This window comes from Hypanus sabinus, chromosome 11 (genome assembly GCF_030144855.1).
Source record: "Hypanus sabinus isolate sHypSab1 chromosome 11, sHypSab1.hap1, whole genome shotgun sequence".
In the NCBI taxonomy this organism is placed as follows: Eukaryota; Metazoa; Chordata; class Chondrichthyes; order Myliobatiformes; family Dasyatidae; genus Hypanus; species Hypanus sabinus.
This window is the reverse complement of record NC_082716.1, coordinates 89,311,142-89,327,824: the sequence shown is the minus strand read 5'-3', so window position 1 is coordinate 89,327,824 and position 16,683 is coordinate 89,311,142. Positions and strand designations below refer to the sequence as shown.

The following is a 16,683-nucleotide window of genomic DNA, read 5'->3' as shown; positions in this document are numbered from 1 at the left end:
TTGTATCGCCAGGTATTTGTAATCCTCCACCATGTCCACACTGACCCCTTGGATGGAAACAGGGGTCACCGGTGCCTTAGCCCTCCTCAGGTCCACCACCAGCTCCTTTGTCTTTTTCACATTAAGCTGCAGATGATTCTGCAGATGATTTAGAGTACCTTCACAAGATTCACAAGTGAGAATGGGTCAAAGCTTTTCACTATATATTGGCCCAGTGGAATAAATACTCTTGCATCCCAGTCTGAATAACTCAATTATACATTACAGATTGCGTGCAGATAATATACAGTACTTGGATTCTGCTTAAAGTGACAAGGGAGGATCCAGTATTCTCTTCAGCAAGAGAAGAAAACATGAATGGTGAGGACAGCCTCTTTGGCTACTGCAACAATCTATGTTTTATATCTAGATGAGCATTTACAATAATCAGAATAACTTCCTCCCAGAGTACACTGTGTTCATCAATGTTCCTCTGATTTTTAAACTTTTTCTACTGAGCCCCACAGTTGTTCCAAATATTAAATGGAATATCCTGCTTGCTCAGACATGGTTACATCCAGTAAGGCATTCCAACTATGGTGTTTGCATCTGAGTGACCTGTATGCTGAATTTGGTTATATTTACTGCTTAGAATTGGTACTCATCTTTTGGAGAGTTATTCAGCTGGATCTTTGGCTTAAAATTTAATTTTATTACAGATCATTAGCACTTAAAAACAATTATTCAATATGAACAAGCAGACAAATATTCAATCAGATCATCAGGTCTGGGTTTCTTTGGCACTAAATTGTACATTTTTGGATATTTATTTTAATTCATTCAAGTTGTTCTAACTGGCTTGCATGCTTCAAGAGCAACAACAAAAAAACAATAAAATTGACTAAGTCAGAGGAAGCAGGTAACCAAGATAACATTTTGATTCAGTAATCTTGAAAAAAATGTTCCATTCAGTAGAATGATTACACAACCTAGCTTGTCTCCAAAATAACTTGAGCAAAGATTGTTAAAATTTCTTATGGCATCCTGAGGTTTTCAAAATCCAATGAAGAATATAGTAAACAAAACTTATTGATATCAAAAATCTACTCCAATTTCTAAAAATAAAACAAATTTGCACCAATGAAAAGAAGCAAACTAGAAAAATTGGAAGACCAAAGACATACCGTTTCATGTTGAATAGATAAGTGCTATGCACAATGTTTAGAACAAAGAGTTTAATTCTACTGCTCACTGAATTATTAGGAACAGGAAACATAATTTGTCTAAGGATTATACTCTTAAGGCACAATTGAAGAGTGCTGCAACATGTTATTAATAGCACATCTAAATCAAAAGAAATTTATAAATTGGCTCTATATGACAAAATCACCAATGTATTTTTGAGACAAAAAGCAGCAAGGCTCACACCAGTATGCAAAAGAAACTCAGAATCCAATGGTATAATGCTGGTAAGCTGTTTTAATTTTTTTGAATGGAATCTTATGCCTGACATTTAAGTAGTTTCTCAAACTACTGCTGAAAGGGTGTTTAATAGAGTAGAATGTACTTTATGATAAGAAAAAAATAATTGCTTTAAAAATTAAGGAGTAAGCTGGTTTAATTCAATAGCTTAAATGGTACAGGAAGGCACTACACTCTTCACACCATGCTAGCTACATTAATTAAGAGATTGGATTGGAGCTCAAAAGGTATTGACATGGAATGTTTTTAAATTTTCCTTGGCTGAATCTGGAGCATATATCAGATGTATTTTTTGGTATATCTTTAAGGCTAGTATTTACTTTAACACTCTCCATGAGAAACCAGAGAAAGGTTTTTGCCCAAACCCCAAAATTCAATTGATGCACCATTCTGTACTGTAACGTCACAAGGTTCATTTACTTGTATATTTGTTATAGTTATTTCTATATATAAAAAGATAAGGCATTTATTTTGCTAAAATTTGTGTTACAGGAATGAATGAATAAAGGAACATTAAAGTAGTTGTACATATGCTACATCACTCCTCTGAATTTGATGTTTTTTACTAGACTGCCATTGACTAATTTATTCTCCGTCATTTAGAAATGCCTGGGAAGGATAAGCCAAAGTCTCTAACCTGCACATCTTAAAACCTGTTCTGTTTTTTGTTGTATCTGAAGTCTGCCAATTGGGAGTATATGTGATCCTAGGAAACTGCGGTATCAGATCAGTGATATTGTTGTTGAGTTGGATGTTTGAGAAATGATTCCATGCCCCCTTTTAGACAGTTTCTCAAAATCAATCTTAGCTAAGACAATTATAGTTTTGATCCTTGATCTTGAAATCCTTTAAATAGGATTGGGTTGAGCTCCCACTTTCTACATCCTGGGGTAAGGCCCGTATTTGAAAAAATACTATAATTTAGCTTTACAAGATGGTGCCAAGTTGTGTCCTCTGTTGAGGTTGTGGTTCAGTTTTAGTTTTTTTTTGTGGGTTTTTGGGTTCATGGGGGTGGTTTTTAGTGACACAGAGGGAAATCAGGGGTCAGGTTAAGGTTTGGGAATAGGGATGTGAGGGAATTAGAGAACAGGCCAGAGTCCTAAGTCTCTATTGACATCTGAAGGCCAGCGACATGGACTTTGGATATTGCAGGCTATGTCAGGATGTTGGGCCTGATGTTAGACCAGCGTAGAAGGATGGTGACCATCCACAGGGTTAGTGAGATGCTGGCAGATTCCAGGGTTGGAATTCTGTGAAGACAGGAGGAACGATGTCCAGCAACCTCATGGGTTTGCAAATCAGTGAGACCAGAGTTCAAGGTGTAGCGTTTGGGGTCCTGTCATTGGTGTACAGTGATCAGTGGGTCCAGGGATCAATGCCAAGGATTGAGGTCTGAGGGTTGAATTGGGAGTCCAGAAGTCAAGGCCCGATGGCTGTAGCCCTGGGTGTACGAATCTCTGTGAGTCTGCTGGGGTAGTCAAAAGCCCAATGTCTGTGTGTCGAAGTCTGAATCTGAGTCTGCTCGGGGTTAGAGTCTGAAGGAGACTGCCTGCCTTGAGGTTAGAGGACTGTGCATGTGTGTGGATGGGAGGGAAATATAGGGCTTGTTTTGTTGTTGGTGTTTTGTTGCTTGTTGCTTACTGCTTTGTTGCATTCTGTGTTGTTTTGCGAGCATTGTGGGCATGCTATGTTGGCACCAGAATGTGTGGCAATACTTGCACAACCAACACAACCACAGGTGTGTTGCTTATCAATACAAATGAGGCACATATCAATATACATGTGTAGAATAAATTTGAATCTTGACCAAGAAGCTACATTTTAGCCCTAAAATATCGCTTTTAAGGTTACCACCATATCTTTGGTTTTGGCCAGTAGCCTCATCCTGTAGTCTTTCATCCTGGCACTTTGAAAAGTGACAATGGTTTTTGCCCCAGCCATTACTTCAGGTACTGTGTGTCATGCTATACATACTAAAGGTGACATATATTTTGCTCTCTTCCCCTCTAAACCTTTTCCCAACTATCTGAAATCCAAATACTTTAGTTAATGGGGTCCTGAGGGTCATCTTTGTCCACACAGTGGCACGTATATGAAACAAACTGCAAGGTATGAAATGTTAAATATGTGGGTACATTTATATCAGTTAAAAGATATTTGGACAGGTACGTGGATAGGAAACATTTAAAGGGATAGGGACCAAATGCAGGAAAATGGGACTAGATCAAGTAGGGACCCTGAATGGGTTGGGATTAACAGCCTGTTTATATGCTCTATAAAACAGACAGATTGTAGACAGGGAGAAACTATTCTCTGTAGAGAAAGAATTAACAACTAAGGGACATAAGATAAAAAAGAATGGGTGGAGGATTGTAGAATGAGTAGTGACAGATTTTTGACTTAATAGGTTTTGACAATTAAAGTATGAGGAGAGATCAATGCTGGAGGGATCAGGGGCCCAGGCTTGTTCGCATGCCGGTTTAAATGTCTCTAAAGTAGTACTATCATATCTGCTTCTACCGCCTCCTCTTCAACGCAAACCTCTGGAAGATAATATGTAGATAAAGCAAATAAACAGTATATTTAACCTGCACCGCCAGATGATTTGAGTACTAAATTAGCAATGTTACTTTCAAATTATAAAAGGCCAGGGAGTATCCAGACATAGAACATAGTGAACTAAGCTGGTCTCCCTACCTCAGGAAGGATATATTTGTAGTGGGAAAGCAGTAAAGGCTCAGTAGATTGATTACTGGGATGTCAGGTATGCCATATGAGAAGAAAATAAGAAAACTGTCTCTATAGCATCAAATCTAGAAAACTGAGGAATAATCTCATTAATACATTTAAAGTTTTCTTAAGTCTCCAAGTGCTGGATGTGATGTTAATGTTTCCCCTGTATAGACTGTTTAGAAACTAAAAGAGTCAGCCATTCTGGACAGAGATGAGAAGAATTTTTTTCTTCAGGATGTAGTATATCATTGGAATTCTTTACCTAAAGACTGTAAGTCACTGAATTTGTTCAAGCGAGAGACCAAGAGATTTTTTGATATTAAGGGAATCAAGAGATATAGTGTCAGCATAGGAATATCTCACTTGAATTAAAAAGTTACTAATGATTTCAGTGAATTGCAAAGCTGATGGGAGGAGCCATACAGCCTACTCATTTCTTAAAAGTTCTTATGTTCCAATGTGATTTGCAAAAAGCCAAACAAATACAGGCAGCAAATGGTTCAGGTCCGGAATGCACTGCTGACAGTTGCGCAGCAGGCAGATTCAACTGTAGCAAATTAGAGGAATTGGTAAAGTTTCTCTTAAATATTTTACTAGAAATCTGCACCATCTGCATCTTTTAATCAGTTATTCTACGATCAGAAGTCTTGTCTACAGAAGGGATTCCATTTGGCACAAAGACAACTGGCAGGACCCGCTGAATGTCCTAAACCACTCTTGAACCAGGGAAATAGACTGGAGAAGCAGGGAGCTTAGCCTCAAAATTGAAAGTGTATCATGTATATACATAATATCATAAGAAAGACTATCATAAGAAAGAATAATTAGTAGTAACAGGCAAATGCAAGTTCAATGCACTACATGCTACTGGGATACAGAGTGGAGCTCAAAATAATTTTAATAATATCTAATGTAACCTGCAACTAACATAAACCTCAGCATGATGCGGTAGCTGATTTTTATACCACAGTATGAAGTTCAAAGTAAACATTATTATCAAAATACATACATGTCACCATATACAACCCTGAGATTCATTTTCTTGTGGGCATACACAGTAAGATTACTATTCTGCAGATTTGTTAAAACCCATTGTTCAAAGATTAAATGCAAATTATTATTTCCCATTTTAACCAATTAGAAATCGACAATTGAGGAAATAACATGTTCAGTAAATTACACATTTACTGAACATTTACTGCACAATTGCACAATTACAAGAACTTTGGCCAGGAAGCTATTTTTCATTTGTTCTAATCAATTTTTAAGAAGTTTGTTGTTCTAAGCTAAAGCTGCAGCACATAAACCTCAGCTAAGACATCATATTATAAACCACATGCCTTGATTTTTTTTGTAATCAGACTCATTTTTGATAGCGTGCAAAGTATAGTTTAGTGACGTGGGTGTGAGCACTGACAGTGTAAAGTGCAAACAAAGAAGAACTTTTATCCCCATTCCATCTGTTTCATTAGGAACTTGTGATTAAACGTTCGGAGAAAGGAAATCACTTGCTCAATTAGTTCTAAGTGCCATTACGTCATAGGTGTGTAGTTCTCATAAACCTCATGCTCGTGTTCTTAAGGAGACTGTCAGTCTGGCTTATGTTGATCCAGTGTCTACCAACTGCAACCCACCATTTCACAGAGACGAGCCCTGAAGCTGTAAAACAGTACAGACAGTTGCACCACAGCAGCAACGAGTCTCATGATCTTTCTGTTAACTGAAAACAGAACTTTAAGTCTGGCACAGGGTTGCAGTGCTATATTCCTTTCAGGTTTATTAAAGGTATTGCATGCAAATAATTTTGTCAGAAAACAATGCTTTTGGATCTGTAACAACATGGAAGAGAGCTTTTCACGAGTTTGTTTGCTGCTGCAGAAATCTTTGTGACTATTTTAAGGAACAGTACAAATATTTGGAAACTTTTCATCTGACTTTGAAACTTCATCGCAACACGCACACAGGAAAAGGAATCAGGTTTGTTTTATTCATGAACACAATGTAGAGTTTTTTGGCTTGCTGATCGTTGTTAATGAGTGTTGATATAATTTGCTCTTTGGACAATCACAGGTTTTGTTTATTGTAGCAAAGAAGTGTGATTACTAAAGCAATTTAATCAAGTTGTTAATGACAGCATTTTTCAATACCAGTGGTTTACGCCCGGGAAGGTTGGTTTTCTGACCTTGCCTTTACTTCAACCAGTGTTTTGTTTGAAATGCTTTCTATTTAAAATAGACAAAATATATTACTTTGGACTTGGAATATTCAACATGATCTTTAGGCAAACTTTTTAGTCGTCAAGGAACTTTTTAGATAAACACATGAATGTGAGGAAAATGGAGGGATATGGAAATTGTATAGGCAGAAGAGATTAAATTAGCAATCGAATGGCGAATTAAACTAATGTGCTCAGCACAATATTATGGACTGAAGGGCCTGTTCCTGCACTGTACTATTTTCTCTATGATTTAAGTACGTGTCTGAAAAGTTTAATCTCAAAGCTTTTAAATCCTAATGCAGCATTTTTCCTGACTTAACGCTGAAAATGTGTGCACTAAGTCTTCATGAACCTTTCACTCTCTGTTCAACATATTTGTAGAAACATAAATGTTGCAGGTTGCAAATACTGCATATCCCAATTCTTTGGCAGAAGAAAATTACCAGTTAAAAAGGCTTTCGTTAACAAAATGATAAATCTTGAGCAGAGATTGAAAAAAGCTTGAGCTGCAAAATTAGTTTCCTGAGCCCACATTAAAACTCATGTTCTATTTGGCATGATATTAACTTCATGAATGTTATATCAATTTCCCACTCAGATGGCGGTCTTTTTGCCTTATAAATGAGTTATTAGCAGAACATAATGGTGCTGAAGTTTTACTTGGGTTGCTTTAGAGCTTTAGAGTTTGGACCACTACCTCAATTATCATCTTTAAAAAAAAATTAAATATAGTGTTCGCCTAATTTGTCCTGGTGCCATTTTAATTTAATCTCAAATTATAACACGAATAGTTGTTTCCAGCAAAATTATCAACTTGGGTTTGAAATACATTTCTGAAGTAATACAAATTATCAAGATGCTAAATTACAAATTCAGCTTTGTCATGTCTTTGTAAGGCCTTTCCAGTGTCTCAAGAGAACAACTTTACATGATCAGCCATGTGGACTTTCTTTCTAGATCAATTGCTAATGCTTTTTAAGATTTATTTGCCGAAAGTGCAACCCTGGAAAGTGGCTGCAATGTTCCAGGATCTTTTTATATCAGGAGCTCAGTTAGAGATTTAACTGAAATAACCCTTGAAAAGATAGCAACACAATATTGATAATTCATCATAATTATGTGACAAGTTAAAGCAGTGTATTCTATTCATTAAGTGGTTATATATAGTTCCAGAATCACTGTTTTATTTAATTTTTAAAGCTTTGTTTGTGAAAAATCCATTGCTGAATCAACTTGGCAAAGACAGAATTAATCCTAAAATTAATTTATTACTTAGAAAAGACAATTTCAAAAATTCAAAATGATCATATTGCACATCAAATCATAGAAGTGGTGGGATTAAGGATGCAGGAAACAAATGGTTATGATGAAGTAACCAATTATTGTGGCAATTTATGATGGTCAGAATATATCAAACAGATCATAATTGAGCCAATCTATAATGTTTCATACAAAATTAGTTTTTCAGTAAACAGGAGCTGGGGTATCACAATCCATATTCCAATGTTTGGAAAGAATGTTCCAGACAAGAGGGTCAAGCAAGAGAATCACTGTGATACAGTACAAAAAGAAGCCATTTGAGTAACTCTGAGTTAACCAAATAATTCCACTTTTTTGTTATTTTGCCATTACTTTCAAGTTTGTTTTCCATTTAAGTAGCAATCAAGTGTCTTTTAAAGATACTATTTGACCTAGTTCCACTACTTTCAATTTTGCATTCTAGAATACATTAGGTCATGGCATATTAAAAACTTTCTTGCCTGTTTTTACCATATATTAACTGCATTTTATAAAGATGAAAAGAAGAATTCATGTAGCATCTTATACATCTATGAAAACATTTCAAAGCACATCATAGGCAATAAAGAACTTTTTGAAATTTAGAAAATATTTCAGAAACACTTTTCTACAATATTGTTTTGAAGAAAACTATAAGGAAGAATACCAGTGATAATTCTACTGCTTCTTTTCAAAGCAATACCAGAGAGTCTTCTGCTTTCATCTGAAAGGGCAGAGGAGACCAGGATTAAACATCTCAGTACTCCCAGACTACCCAATGCAACCACCCTCTGAATACACCAGAGTGCATAAATCTCTGTTGTGGAACTTAAATCCACAATGTTATGGCTCAGAGGTGTGATATGCCAGCCAACTTTTCTCCAACTGAAAAGTTTAAACTTATTTCTCCATCTGCAATCTTTCTAAAGATTCAAAACAAATTCAGTGCAACAAGACCATCTGCAGACTTCTTAGTTCCAAAGTAGCAATGATTAAGAAGAATGAATAATTTGTTTTATGTCATATTTTAATATACCAAGACATTTCATGAAAGTATAACAGAAATTCAGCTTCAAAACTGTTACAAGTTTTTGTGAAATCATTAATTTATGGCCTCATCATTATAATGGCAATTTCCCCTATTTCTTAATTTGAGAATTTAATATCCAAAAATTTCAGATTTACAAAAGCAGCATTTTTAATTGAGATCTTTACCAATCTCTGTAAAGTTGCATAATTTCCATTCCTTGTACTCTAGACCTTTGAAGACCAGCAAAATGTATCTATCGCAGCAATATTTACATGTGCCTCTGACTCTCCATAGCTTCTAAATTTATACTATTCAGAAGATACTCTACATTTTAAATAGATTGCCTCATATTTATGTGAGACTGTACCTTCACTCAACTTTTTGTTGTAATTTAAACCTTTCACCTAAATTGCGTATATTGCCAACCATGCCGTATCACTGGTAAAACTGGATAGGATACTTTTTAAATCCCATCAGTTAAATTATTTCTAAATATAGGCAATAGTTGAAGCCTTAACGCAGAAACTGTGGGTGCTGGTGAGTCTGACCCTGTCAGCTTTGGCCTGAATCCTGTTCCTATTTTCTGTCTACTTCAATTTAGCCAATCTTATAACCTAGTCAAATATTTCATTTAATTCCATGAGCCTCAACTTTAGACAACAGACTCTTATGAGGGATCGCAGCAAATTCTTTCCTAAAGTTCACAAAATTTTGAATCAATTTGCTAAATCCTTTAAGTTTATACTTTCGTATCTACATCTTATATACAGTTTCTTTATCTATCAACTAGATTATTTGAAATCCATGAGCAGAATTGTGGTCACAGTTCCAGATCATTGTCGGATGCCAGAAGATGAAATCTAATTTCAATTGTACGTTTTCAAGGTTCACTCTCTGTTTAACTATATTCTAAAGAATATTTCTAGTAACAGAAATTCCATTAATTCCACTATTTCCTTCTCTCAGCTTGACTAGTAAAGTAACATGGAGAATTCTCAAAAAAAGAAAGGCAAGGACATGTGAAGATTACTGTTACGGGCACTATTAATACCCAAAAATCTGGCAGTATTTTACAACGGTTTTATCCTTATAAGTTGTATGCTTTGTCTTGGAGTGTCTCTGCCACCTTGTATCTAAATCTAAATTAATAATTAATAAAAACTGACAGTAGACCAATTATGATGTTTGGAGAGGTCTAAGAGGTGGATTTTAGCAAGATACAAAAGAAAAGGTTTTAAGAGGAAATCTTAGGTCCAGTGAACTACTCGGCTGAAGGCTGGAGACAGAAATGAACAACCCAAAGTTTTAGAGATCTCGGACTGCATAAGATCACAAAAGTGAGGAGCCTAATTATGAGGGAATCATAACAATAATCAGAACAATGTGGTTTTAAAAAAACATTTTAGGCATTGAAGGACTGAAAGGTAATGGTGAATAGGATTTTTTATTTGGTGACACAGGACAGTAGCAGGATCTTCCAGCCCAACAAGTCTCTGCTGCCCAATTACATCTATATGATCAATTAACCTACTAACCCATAGTCTTTTGAATATGTGAGGAAACCCACATGACTAAGGAAAAACTCCTCACAGGCATCATTGGAATTGAACCCAGGTTGCTGGCACTCTAATAGCATTACGCTAACCGCTACACTATTGTTTTGCCCTGGATTGAATAGAATGAATACAATAGAACAAAATTAATTTAATGTTTCAGAAGGGAAATACTCAAATCTACAAACAGTGTTACATCATCTGATTGATTTAAGAAAAGCTTGAGGTAGGCAACATAATGAGTAGAGGAACTGCTTGAGGAAAAAGGCAGTAAAAATAATGGGAACTGTATGCAGGTAATCTGACTCAAGTTGTCAGTAAAATGATGAAATCCATGGAGACAGAAAACAAAAATGTAATGTGATTGGCAGAGGAAGAATAATTGCATAATAAGAAAATTTGATTTGACAATTCAAGATGTTGTTTAGGATGCCAGGATTTTTTAAAGAATGCAAGAAATAGGGACAGCAAATAGATGCAATGTATCTGGATTTTCAGAAGTAAAGATTATTACATAAAGTAAGCATTAATAGGTTGGGGTAATAGATTCTCAGAGAAGACTGGCGGAAAGATAGAAAACAGTGGGATTGGACTGCCTTTTTCAAGTTGGCAGTCTTATTAGATAGCAAGGGAAATGGAAACTGCCATTTCTCTTGTTTTTTTAAAAAAAGCTAACTGTTGACCTAATAGAGATCTTATAAAAAAGTCATAGAATAGTTATAAGGAGTATAACAAGACGCTATCGTTATTATCCAGTCTCAAGAACTCCAGTAGGGAATTCAGAAGTTATTGAATGGTTAGCATGTGGAATTCAGAACCGCTGGTTATGATTGAACCAAATAACAATTGGGCATTTAAGAAAAATTTGAACAAGGAGCAGTCTTAAGGCCCATGCAATTCTTGTATGGTAAATATGGTTTAGCTTATTATTCAAAATGGGCATTTATTGCACTGCAAAGCAGACACCATACATAGATATTTACAGAAGCGACTGGAAAGATTGCAGCAGCAACAGCAGCACGTGCAGAAATAGTAGTACATTATGGATTCTGACCCTTTTGCCTCCCTCTCCCCATAGACATCCCTTTGGCCATGTAAACTTCAAAAGAATGTCACCAGAATAATTAATTATTGCTTTCAGAACAAAAGCAAAAACAGATAGTAAAATGCAATGCAAAATAATTAAGATTGCATTGTTAATTGGATTTTATCCCATATAATTACTTTGGCAAGGATGAGGAAACAGAAGCAGTGGAATGGGCTGAAAGAGGGGCTTATTTTCAGCAAAATATAATTTGTTCAAAACTGGAAAAGTAACTGGGGATTTTGTACATGTGACTGACTTTTATTTTGCATATTAACATCCTTCAATTTGTTTGGCACTGCAATGCTAAAAACACAGCTTAATGTTGAACACAGTTTTATGTTATTAAGCTAATAATCTAAATAATAGCAAATATTTATGTGAATATTTAACTTCTAATTTGTTAAGAAGTGGTGCAGTTTTGCAACCCTTGGGGCCAGCTCACTGTTTTGAGCAGGGTCTGTTTTCAAGAGCAACCAGTAACAGCAAAGCCTGAGATCAACAATTTTTAAAAAAAATACATACAAGTTAGGATTAATAAATTGTGGGCATGCAATGTTGATGCCAGAACCATGGCGACACTTGCAAGCTGCCTCCAATGCATCCTTGGACTGAGTTGGTCCTTGATGAAAATGGTACATTTCACTGTATGTTTCAATGTACATGTGACAAATAAAGGTAATCTAAAATTCCAACAGGTTTCCCTTCATTTACATAATGGTAAATTATTTGCTGCATAATGATACAATTGCAATAAAATTTCCCAAATTACAACTTGTTTTATAGTGGAGGCAAAAAAATCTGGAGGAAAAATATTCGAAGACTTTTGATTTACATGGATAATTCTTAAAACGGATTCAAAGTAAATATATATGAAAACAGAGAAATACAATAGTCAATGGAAAAACTACACACAAAGAATTACAAGCAACCAATGTGCAAAGACAAATAGTGCAAATAAATAAACATGAGTTGTGTTGTCTTTGAAAGTGAGTCCATAGGTTTTGGAATCCGTTCAGAGTTGAGGTTTGTTAAGCTATCCAAACTGGTTTAGGAATCTCATGGTTGAAAGGTACTAACTGTTCCTGAACCTGGTAGTGGGGAATGTAAGGCTCTTTAAGCTCCTTCCCATACACCCTTGATTATAAGAATCACCAATGATCTGGACTAGTTGGCAAAGCCTTGTTTTTGGTGTCCAAAGGGCCAGTGCTACTTTGTTTGTGAGTTGGATTATCATGGGATTTAATGCTGTTTGACACGCAGGCTCATGTGGACTATCTGTACAATCTTGCTCAGGGAATGCAGCAGCACTCAGGTGTTATTTTGGGAGTAAAACACCAAACTGACTGAGTGCATATGCTACAAAACACAGTCCTGGATTTAATGACATATTCAGAATACTGAATCTGTGTTTAATTCTGTAATTAAAAGCAGGGGCTTTCAACAGGAGACAGAAACATAGTCATTGTTTCAGGTCAATAACCATCACAAGTTCATTCTGCTACTGAATTTCACATTAAATCCAATGATGTATCCGAGTCTTTAAATATGATTCCTCAAAAATATGCTGAGGAAAATTCACGATTCCTGCACCAGTTTCAATGAGAATCGTGTACTGATGAGTACAAGGAAGGCAAGTTTCTCAAATTAAACAACATTGTTTTGTTTGAAATATTTTGTACTTTTATTTAATTTTATTTCTATTTAAATAAAAATTAATAATGTTTTTATATTATTTACATCAATATTAATAGCTTTTTAAAATCTGTTAGAACCATGAAAAATAAAATCTCTTACAGCTACTGCAATCAGCAAATTTGATTTAGTCTTTATTCACTACCAGGGATAGGACCTGCTCTGTATGCCACTTAAGACCGTGCTACTTGGTCAGGCTGAACGTTGGACATTCTGAGAATTAAGATCCGTCTTCGGCATCTGGATAGTGTTTGCAATAGATTGAGAGAGCTTTTGTAAATTATAAGGTTCCTGTACTTCATAATCATTTGTATAAAATAGAAAAATGAAGAGTAATAGCACAAAAATAAAAGTTATAATGTACACTCTATCCTCGTTATATGCGGGGCATACGTACCTTGCAGTCGACGCATAGTATGGAAAATGCATAATGCGAATAATTATTTAAACGGAGAAAATAGGGATGCGTTCCAGAGGGCTTCCAAGTATGTTTTATCTGTAATTTATTTACATTTTCATACCAATATGACAAAAAGCAGTACCACAAGGCATCATTCATATTATATTTCATCAATTTAAGGTAATATTCAATGTAATAAATCACAGAAAATTAACATACTGGGGTGTACAGTACTGACCAACAGTGGCAGGTGTTTTGGCTCCAGGAGATGAGTGGTTGTGCAGTGGTGTCAGGCAGCTTTATATGGATGAAGTGGATGGTTGTGGATTGTCAGGATCATCAAGGACAGCAAGGGGTGAAAGAAGACTCTCAGAACTGCTGGCAGCAGGAGATGATATCGGTTTGAAGAAAGTGGTGAGGGTTGATTGCTCAGCAGCATTTTGTTTGCCTAACTCAGCTATCACAGCCCGCAACTGCAAAGGGTAGCGTTCAGCAGCTTCGTGGTCAGCACTAGCTTGCTCACCACGCACAGCTAAGTTGTGAAGCCTGTGACAATTAACAAACTTAGAAAACCATCCTCTACTTGCATTAGAGCTAACAATTATCACTTGACACTTCCTCACGAGCCTCTGAACAAAGGCGACCATAAATTTCCAAAGCTTTCACACGAAGATGATCGGAACTGGGTGTTGTTCTTTTCTTTGTTTCATGCTCAATGTACAAACAAAATTTTCTCCATTTTTGTCTTAATCGGGTTAAGCACATTGGTAACAATCTTTGAAGACACTTGTGATGAATCAATCACTGCACTTTTTATTTTCTCAGCATTTTTCTTTATGTTTCTGATCGTGAAATAACACAGCCCGGAGTTGTGTCCCAGAGCTGTGTTACCTTCACCTGACGCGGCCCTGTTAATAATTTCCAAGTGTTAAGGTGGTCCTTGCTGCTTGGCTGATGGCCCAGGACTTGATATAGGACGTTTAGGAGGCATAGTTAAATATTTCAATCACAAAATCAGTGCACCATAGGTAATAACAACAAAAGTTTTAAGAGCACAAGATCGCATATCCACATGCTGCCAAAACCAATGTGAAACTGGTGAGAGTGAGACTGTGAGGTGTGCGTATGTGACCTTTATTGGCGGGAAAGCGGTGCTTCTCGTCCCAACAGCCTTGTATAACTGTGAGTTTTGGACACATATAAGGAGAAGTTGGTAGAAATAGGTTTGACGCATAACTGTGAATTCACATTGTCTGAAGATGCATATAATGAGGATAGGGTGTACATAGGGTGTACATCTGGCATTGAGTTTGGACCCTCGACTAGGAAGGGGAGGAGGGAAGAGAAGAGAGTGGTAGTGATAGGGGATTCTATAGTTGGGGGGGGGGTGGATAGGAGATTTTGTCTCGGATGGTATGTTGCCTCCCTGGTGCCGGGGTCCGGGACATCTCAGATCGGGTGCAGGTTATTCTTGAGAGGGAGGACAAGAACCCAGATGTTGTGGTCCATGTAGGGACCAATGACGTGGGTAGGATGAGTGAGGGGGTCCTGCGTAGTGAGTTCAGGGAGTTAGATGCGAAGCTGAAGGGCAGGACCTCCAGTGTAACAATCTTGCTACCTGTGCCACGTGCGAGTGAGGCAAGGAACAGAAGGATTATACAGATTAATACGTGGCTGAGAGGATGGTGCAGGAGGGAAGGCTTCAGGTTTTTAGATAATTGGGCTTTGTTCCAGGGAAGGTGGGATCTGTTCCAACGGGGCGGTTTACACCTGAACTGGAGTGGTACTAACAAAAAATTTTAGAAAAGCAGGAAAGTTCGTTAGTGCTTCTCGGGGGGTTTAAACTAAATTTGCAGGGGGCAGGGATCCAGAATGTGAGAGAGGATAGCGAGATGAAGAATAAAAGACAGGTGGGGACTACACGGTTCTGGAATATTAAGTGTGTAGCAGAGAAAGGTGAGGTGGAACAAGTGATAAGGAGGACACATGTACAGAGGGATGGTCTGACGGAACATGGAGTTAAATGTGCATTAAGAATAAGTAAATTTAGGAAGGACAACAAAATTCAAGGGGCGTATAGCCCGATGGGAGTTCGGGGAGCTGGGTTAAGCACAATAGGCAGCGATTTAAACAGAGAGAGGAGAAATGGGCTAAAAATTCTATATCTGAATGCACGGTGTCAGAAATAAGGCGGATGAGCTTGAAGCTCAGGTGCGAATGAGTAACTATGATGTTGTTGGGATAACGGAGACATGGCTGCAGGGAGACCAGACCTGGGAAATGAATGTACAAGGGTATACCTGCTATCGTAGGGACAGAAATGTGGGCAGAGGGGGTGAGGTGGCCCTGCTGGTGAGAAATGAGATTCAGTCCTTTCCAAGGGGGGGACATAGGATCAGGAGAAGTAGAGTCTGTGTGGATAGAACTGAGGAACAGTAAGGGCAAAAAGACCCTAATGGGTGTTGTCTACAGGCCACCAAACAGTCGCATTGATATTGGGTCCAAGTTGAATAGGGAGTTAACATTGACATGTGGCAAAGGTAATGTCGCAGTAGTTATGGGGGATTTCAACATGCAGGTGAATTGGGAGAATTAGGTTGGTGCTGGACCCCAGGATAGGGAGTTTGTAGAGTGCCTACAGGATGCATTCTTGGAACAGCTTGTACGAGAGCCGACCAGGGACAAGGCTACTCTGGAATTAGTCTTGTGTAATGAACAGGATTTGATAAGCGGTCTTGAAGTAAAGGAACCATTAGGAGGTAGTGACCATAATATGATAAGTTTTTATCTGCAATTTGAGAAGGATAAGGGGAGATCGGAGCTGTCAGTGTTGCAGTTGAGCCCGGGAGACTATGGAGCCATGAGGGAGGAGCTGGCCAAAGTTAACTGGATGGATATCCTAGCAGAAAAGACAGTGGAACAGCAATGGCAGGTATTCTTGGGAATAATGCACAAGGTGCAAAATCAGTTCATCCCCCGGAGAAGGAAGGATTCAAAGAGGGGAAAGGGGCCACAGTGGTTGACAAAGGAAGTCAGAGATTGCATAGCATTAAAAAAAAAAGGAAGTATGACAGAGCTAAGGTGAGTGGGAGGACAGATGATTGGAAATTTTTTAAGGAACAACAGAACTTAACTAAAAAGGCAATACGGGGAGAAAAAAAATGAGGTACGAACACAAGCTAGCCAGGAATATAAAGGAGGATAGCAAAAGCTTTCTTAGGTATGTGAAGA

The 16,683-nt window shown here is 37.3% G+C and overlaps 2 protein-coding genes across 8 annotated transcripts in view; one reads left to right on the top strand and one right to left on the bottom strand.

Annotated features, from left to right (window-relative positions):
- Positions 1-16,683, bottom strand: part of ralgps2 (Ral GEF with PH domain and SH3 binding motif 2) — a 542,667-nt gene that overhangs the window by 164,436 nt on the left and 361,548 nt on the right. The window lies entirely within an intron of this gene.
- Positions 5,602-16,683, top strand: part of LOC132402184 (angiopoietin-related protein 1-like) — a 119,742-nt gene continuing 108,660 nt past the window's right edge. Inside the window, exon 1 of the mRNA XM_059984876.1 lies at positions 5,602-6,171. The gene's annotated coding sequence lies outside the window, so the exon portion shown is untranslated. The remainder of the gene's footprint in view (positions 6,172-16,683) is intronic.